The 6,826-nt window shown below is 41.2% G+C and overlaps 1 protein-coding gene across 9 annotated transcripts in view; it reads left to right on the top strand.

The window, feature by feature from the left end:
• Positions 1-6,826, top strand: part of SLC16A12 (solute carrier family 16, member 12) — a 100,297-nt gene that overhangs the window by 49,362 nt on the left and 44,109 nt on the right. The gene's annotated exons all lie outside the window — the stretch shown is intronic.

Here is a 6,826-nt window from a genome sequence, read left to right as displayed (position 1 = left end):
ACCTTCACTTTCACTTTTCACTTTCATGCATTGGAGAGGGAAATGGCAACCCACTGCAGTGTTCTTGCCTGGAGAACCCCATGGACGGGGGAGCCTGGTGGGCTGCAGTCCATGGGGTCGCTAAGTCGGACACGACTGAGCAACTTCACTTTCACTTTTCACTTTCATGCATTGGAGAGGGAAATGGCAACCCACTGCAGTGTTCTTGCCTGGAGAACCCCAGGGACGGGGGAGCCTGGTAGGCTGCCGCTATGGGGTCGCACAGAGTCGGACACGACTGAAGCGACTTAGCAGCAGCAGCAGCATACCATTCCCCTATGGTAACCATAAGTTTGTTTTTGAAGTCTGTGAGTCTGTTTTATAAAACAGTTTTTTTTTTTATCTTTATTTAGATTCCACATATAAGTGATATTATATTTGTTTTTCTCTGTCTGACTTCGTGTGATAACCTCTAGGTGCATCTATGTTACTACAAATGGCAGGCTTTCATTCTTTTTTTTCAACTAATAGTTCTTAAACATGGAGCATTAAACATGATTGAACATATGCAAACATGAAAGAAATGTATGTAATTTGTGGAGATGGTGCAGTGCTTAAGACCACAGTCCTCGAAGCCATACTGTTGGGGTTCACTTCCAGTGTGCCACATGCTGGCTGATGCTTGGACAGACTGATTTCTCTCTGCCTCAGTTTCCTCATCTAGAGAACGGCAGTAGTAATAATAATAAGAACAACAACAATAATAGTTCATACTAGTATATCATTTCCCACATGTGCCAGGCTCTATCCTAAGTGTGTTAATTGAATTAACTAAATTGTCACAACTATGAGTTGAAACCTTTAAGACTGTCCCATCCAGAAAGGTAAATAAAAACTATGAGTGTTTAGATCTAGCAACAAAATGAGTACACTTAACGTATGGAAATTTTTTCGTTTTCACAGCTTTTTGGAATTCTATGCTTCTATATCCGTCCCATTTTATAGAAGAGGAAACAGGTTCAGAGAGACTTAGTAATTTAAGCACAGTTACAGAGCTAAAAGTGCAGAAGACAAGATTCGGATTCAGATCAAGGACTCTCTCTTAAGCCTGGTGTTATAATACTTTATATATCAGAGGGCTGTTGTGAGTATTAAATGAGTTAACGTGTAAAGAAACACTAAGATCAGGTGTGGCATATACTGCATGTTATTTAAGCATTATTATTGTGATTTTTCTTCACTCCTAGGGATCACTGAGTTTATTCTCATAATGGTTAACAGTGCAGTGGTGCATTCAGGGTCCATAAATCAGTGCTTCCCAACCTCTCTCAGGGATCCAGACCTCAAAAATCATGATCTTCTTAGCCACACTTGGGAAAACCATGAGACTGTTTCTGGCCTGGGCCCTTCCCAGTCCAAGGTTCTGCCCAGCTGAGGGATCCTATTATGGACTGAATGTACCCCCTCACATTCACATATGGAAGCTCTAACCACCATGGAGATGGGACTTCTAAGTAAATAATTAAGGCGAAGTGAAGTCATAAAGGTGGGGCCCTTTCTAATAGGATTAGTGTCCTCATAGGAAGAGACACCAGAGAGCTCCTCCCACATTCCTCTATTTCTGGCCAAACACCCCCTTACCCCCACCTGCCAAAGAAGGCCGTGTGAGAGCACAGCAGGAAGGCAGCCATCAACGAGCCAGGAAGAAAGCGCTCACCAGAAGCCAGATTTATCGGAACCTTGGTTACGGGCTTCCAGCCATCAGAACAGTGAGAAATAAATGTCTGTTGTTTAAGCCAGTCAGTGGTCTTACGTTATATTTTGTTATACAAGCCTAAGTTGACTAATACAGATCCATATCCCACACGTTCAGCAGTTGGGAAGCTCTGAATGAAGACACGCTGATGTATTTTTCTCTACACAAAATGACTCCAAGCTGTTGAATTTTCTTTTTCTCTTTTCTTTCTCTTTTTACTTGGTTGATTCTATTGCCATTAGACTCTTAACAATGATTCTGTGCTTGACTACAGATTTGTCTGTTATATTTTTTCCCTCACACTGTGCTTACGGCTTATCATTGGTAGGCTTGACACCCATAAAGTCTGCCTTGTTACCAGTAAAAATGACACTGGACTTTGGAATGTAGACCTCAGCCATTCATCATTCTCTTCTAAGTGAAGAGTAAGGATTTAAGACATGAATGGTTAATTACAGACAAAACTGCAATTTTCAATCTTTATAGGTGATTAATTTTTTTTTAGAAATTAAAATATTTATTTTCTATTCTCATCCTATGATCCTAAAACTCTTTCAGTATAAATCAAGCATTTATTTATTTTTATCCTGAAAATATTAAGAACTCTTCTTCTCCTAACCCCCAGCAAAGACAGTTCTGTCATTTTCAGCATTCTCTCAAGAAGTCTGTCAAAGAAAAGGGAGTGATATCCCTGAGTGAGCCTAAAATGCCACAAAAAGAACATTGTATTCTCATTTTGTCTGGTTACAGTTGCCCTAAAGTGGACTTTTTCATTCCTTGTTATTTACTCATCAAATATTGCATCACTCTGTAAGAGGAAAGCAGTTTTGAAAATTATAGTGAAAGAGCATGCTGGAATAAATTTATTTTACACACACACACAACACACATTCACTTTTTTGGGGAAAAAAAAAACCCTAAAATTGAACTTGGTCAACTGAATTATTTCCTTTAGACAGCCTTAACGTATGATCATAAATTTTCTCTTTCCACAGATAGATGTCTTATTTTCGGTCTGTTGGGAAGAAAAGAAGTGAGGGCAACTTTTAGTGCACGTGTATGTACTTGGTCCCCAAGTAAAAAGCCCCTTTAAGTATTCCAGAGAATAAGACCTTGACAAGTTTAAATGAAGAGGGCAAACACAACCATGATACAGATATGAAATGTCAAGTGTAGAATCTGTCCAAATGTGAAAAAGAATATATGAATCGATGTTGAATGCAAAACAAAAAAAGCAGTAAGTATATACTTAGTTACAATGTGTAAAAGTGGTTTTATTACTTTTTATAAGAAGGGTATAAGAATATTCCAAGAAGTTCAGAAAATATAGGAAGAAATCATTCATAATCTTCCTTTCCTCACACAGCTATTTTCTTTTTCTCTGCATTCCTTTCTCTTGGTGCCCTTGCGCATATGCATTTTTGTGGTTGTACTCATAGCTTGTACATTTCATCTTCTGATTAAGAGTTAGCCCAAAACGGGCCTTTTGGGGCGCTGCTACAGTCCTTATAACCGTCCTTTGTAAAGGCTTTATAATTATCCATGGATGGGACTTGCCGTCTGTGTACTACTTAGGAAAAGTCATTAAAAAGGGAAGAGAACATGGACATATTTATTATTTGATATATAGATATTTGCCTGCAAAGCATTTCAGTGTGCAATTCAAAAGAAAGAACCAACTAAATATTGCAGAGAAGTGAAAATTAGTTTAAATGTTCAAAGAGCATAGTATTTCTTGAATTTACTGTTTTCCCCATCATTTTCTCTTTGCCACGCTCCCTCATTCAATTATTTAACTTCTTTGTCTTGTCCCAATAATGTAAGGGAAAATTGACATAGATAAAATCTTTGGGTCTCTCCCTGACTTTTTTCCTTTGGCTAAATGACAAGAAATACGGGTGCTTTCAGCTATGATAAAGATTGTCGTTGTTACTTAGATGCTGTCTTGTCTGCCTCTTTTGCAAGACGGTGCTCCTCCATCCATGGGATTTCCAAGATAAGAATACTAGAATGGGTTGCCGTTTCTTTTTCCAGGGAATCTTCCTGATGCAGGGATTGAAACCGTGTCTCCTGCATTGCAGGTGGGTTCTTCACTGCTGAGCCACTAGGGAAGCCCATGATAAAGATATTTATTTATTAATACTTTGCTAACTATGTCGTGGAGAAGGCGATGGCACCCCACTCCAGTACTCTTGCCTGGAAAATCCCATGGACGGAGGAGCCTGGTAGGCTGCAGTCCATGGGGTTGCGAAGAGTCGGACACAACTGAGCGACTTCACTTTGACTTTTCACTTTCATGCATTGGAGAAGGAAATGGCAACCCACTCCAGTGTTCTTGCCTGGAGAATCCCAGGGACGGGGGAGCCTGGTGGGCTGCCGTCTATGGGGTCGCACAGAGTCAGACACGACTGAAGCGACTTAGCAGCAACTATGTCGTTATTTGAAATCGTAACTGGTATGTGTCTAACTTAGGTAAGCATTTTTTGAATGTCTACTATATAGTTGTATAATTGCTTTGCTTTTTTTTTTCTTTTTGCTTCACTTTTTAATTAGGAAAATTATTGAAAGGTACAAATATAGATGAAAAATGTACCAGCTGGTATAATAGGGAAGGAGATTAATATATGTTATTATGTGAATATTTTAATAGTTGTCAGGCACTTTAACACATATTTTGCCCTTTAATCCTCATTAAAGCCCTAATAAAGAGGAGCTATTAACTCCAAAGTACAGAGCAGGAGACAGACTCAGAAAGTTAAATCAAATGTCAAGTTCATACAGCTATTAACTGTCAGCACTGGGATTCAAAGCCAGACGTGTCTGACCCCAGGCCAAGTGCCCTGGTCTGTGCTTCAGCATTCATGTTTATAGCAGTCTAAAAGGCTTCAAAGGGCAGTGGTATAGCTGAGGGATGGGGAAACCTCTGGAACTCTTTGGAGAGGAGTATCCTGTCAGAGGAATGTGAGTTTCTTTTTTATTTTTAAGACTTTTTTTTCCGTGAGCTGTGTTGTGTTACTATTTACAGTTGCACCATGGCCTAAGGGCCTCTTGTAAGCCTCCACAGAGAAATGTGCATTCAAAACAGCTTTCACACCCAGCCTCAGGATCCATGTGAATGCCTCCCGGTGAAGTCTTTGGACAGGAAATGGTGATAGATTTTCTTTTGCAGTTTATAAAGTTCTACTTGATGTCACTGTTATTTTCCGCACTGTCTTGATATGAAATATTATGATAATCAAAGAATATTGAAAATTTAAATTCCTATCCCTTTCCTAAGACTCATGGAGGTGGTCTGTTACATCAACAATCGTCATAGTAAGAAGGTTGTTGTTCAGTCACACAGTCCTGTCTGATTGCAACCCCTTGGACTGCAGCATGCCAGGCTCCCCTGTTCTTCACTATCTCCCGGAATTTGCTCAAACTCATGTCCATTGAGTCGGTGATGCCATCCAACCATCTCATCCTCTGTCACCTGCTTCTTTTCCTGCCCTTAATCTTTCCCTGCATCGGGGTCTTTTCCACTAAGTCGACTCTTTGCATCAGGTGGCCAGAGTATTGACTGGTTCTTGTTTCTAACTCTAAATTGGTTTTGAACTTGTGAGGAGACCAGTGGTTTACTGATCTTTTTGATCCCAATTCCTACCTCACAGAGTTGTTGAGAAAATGAAATGAGGTAATCCATATTATATTACAAAGCATAGGATCTGCCCCGTAGTATGTATTCAAATAAATGTTAACTATTCTTTCCTAAAATGCTGCCTTGTGTGCTGATACTTGGGGAGAGAGGCTCAGAACTACTAGCCAAGAAGGACTGCAACACTCCAGCCACATTAAAGGTGGAGCTACCCTGTCACCGACCCTGGCAGCCCTCAAGCAGCCACAAGCCTCGTCTGATGGGCGTCTGCCCCGGATTTATGTATAGAGTGAAAGAGCTGAAAAGAATGAGCACTCTCTGCTTGCAGGCAGATCCCATGTTGAAGAAGAAAACAAAAAGCTGAGATGTACCTCTGTTTTTCCCACACCCATGAATCAGATAACCAGCTCCTTCTCCTGGGGAGAAAAGTAGGTGAGAAGGTAAACAAAGGCCGGAGAGGCTAGTTGTGCTGGAGTTTCTGCCCCTTTGAATCAATGGAGAGGAGGTCTCTGTCCCCAGTGGTAGGACGCTATGCATGGCTCCACCCTGCAGATGAGGGAACTGAGGCCTTGAAGCATAAAATAAGAGTCATAATTAATAAGTGCAGGGAAGTCTTAATTCTAAGTGGTGGAGTCAGGATTAGTCAGGCCAGCCAAGACAGGCTCTTACTTTGTTCAGGTATAAGGTCTTGGGAAATTAAGAGGGAGGGCAGATCTGAGCCGGCTACCAGCAGAAGTGGTATGAGATTCACTCACTTCTTCTGAGAGATGGGGAGAAGTCAAAAGCCTCAGAGTGTTCTAATGCACCTAGTTGGGAAATGGTAACAGCATGAAAATAAAATGTGTTTCCAGGAGAGACTAGCCAATGCTTTATAGACATATCTTATAGAGTCTGAGGTACCCTGTAGCCTGTTGGAAATTTGAATCTGTAACTTGGTAGAAAGATTAGCTTCAGAGATGCAGAGTTGCCCTTATAAAGGTGATCGCGGGCTGAAACGGAGGGAGCATTTCAATATGAGCTGCAGAGGAGTTTGGTTGTGCAATTGAGTTATATATTTGAAATACACCAGAAGGTTTGAGTCAGTAACCTTGAGTAGCTTAATATAATTTTAAGGTACGGATTGGCTCAGAACTTGACCTCGTTTTTAACCATAGCCCTGTGCACTATAGGGCAAGCTTTTAGATTACCCTGGTGTGCAGGACAGTTTCCATGTGCACCTCCAAGTTCACTGACCATCCATTTCCACTCAGTTCTCTGCCCTGGCAGGCTGACAGTTCAGTTCAGTCTCTCAGTTGTGTCCGACTCTTTGCAACCCCATGAATCGCAGCATGCCAGGCCTCCCTGTCCATCACCAACTCCCGGAGTTCACTCAGACTTACGTCCATCAAGTCAGTGATGCCATCCAGCCATCTCATCCTCTGTCGTCCCCTTCTCCTCCTGCCCACAATCCCTCCCAG

Source organism: Bison bison, unplaced genomic scaffold (genome assembly GCF_000754665.1).
Source record: "Bison bison bison isolate TAMUID 2011002044 unplaced genomic scaffold, Bison_UMD1.0 scf7180017864097, whole genome shotgun sequence".
Classification (NCBI taxonomy): domain Eukaryota; kingdom Metazoa; phylum Chordata; class Mammalia; order Artiodactyla; family Bovidae; genus Bison; species Bison bison.
This window is presented reverse-complemented; position numbering and strand designations above follow the sequence as displayed.